We start from the raw sequence: 271 nt of genomic DNA, 5'->3' as shown, positions 1-271 counted from the left end.
AGCGAGAGAGAGAGATGTCCCGCACAGAGAGAAATGTCCCGCAGCGAGAGAGAGAGATAGAGATGTCCTGCAGAGAGAGAGAGATAGAGAGAGACGACCTGCAGAGAGAGAGAGAGAGAGAGAGAGACGACCTGCAGAGAGAGAGAGAGAGAGACGACCTGCAGAGAGAGAGAGAGATGTCCCGCACAGAGAGCGAACGAGAGAGAGATGTCCCGCACAGAGAGCGAGAGAGATGTCCCGCGCAGAGGGAGAGCGAGAGAGAAAGAGAGAG

This window comes from Rhincodon typus, unplaced genomic scaffold, assembly GCF_021869965.1.
Source record: "Rhincodon typus isolate 14 unplaced genomic scaffold, sRhiTyp1.1 hic_rhity00002823, whole genome shotgun sequence".
In the NCBI taxonomy this organism is placed as follows: Eukaryota; Metazoa; Chordata; class Chondrichthyes; order Orectolobiformes; family Rhincodontidae; genus Rhincodon; species Rhincodon typus.
This window is presented reverse-complemented; position numbering follows the sequence as displayed.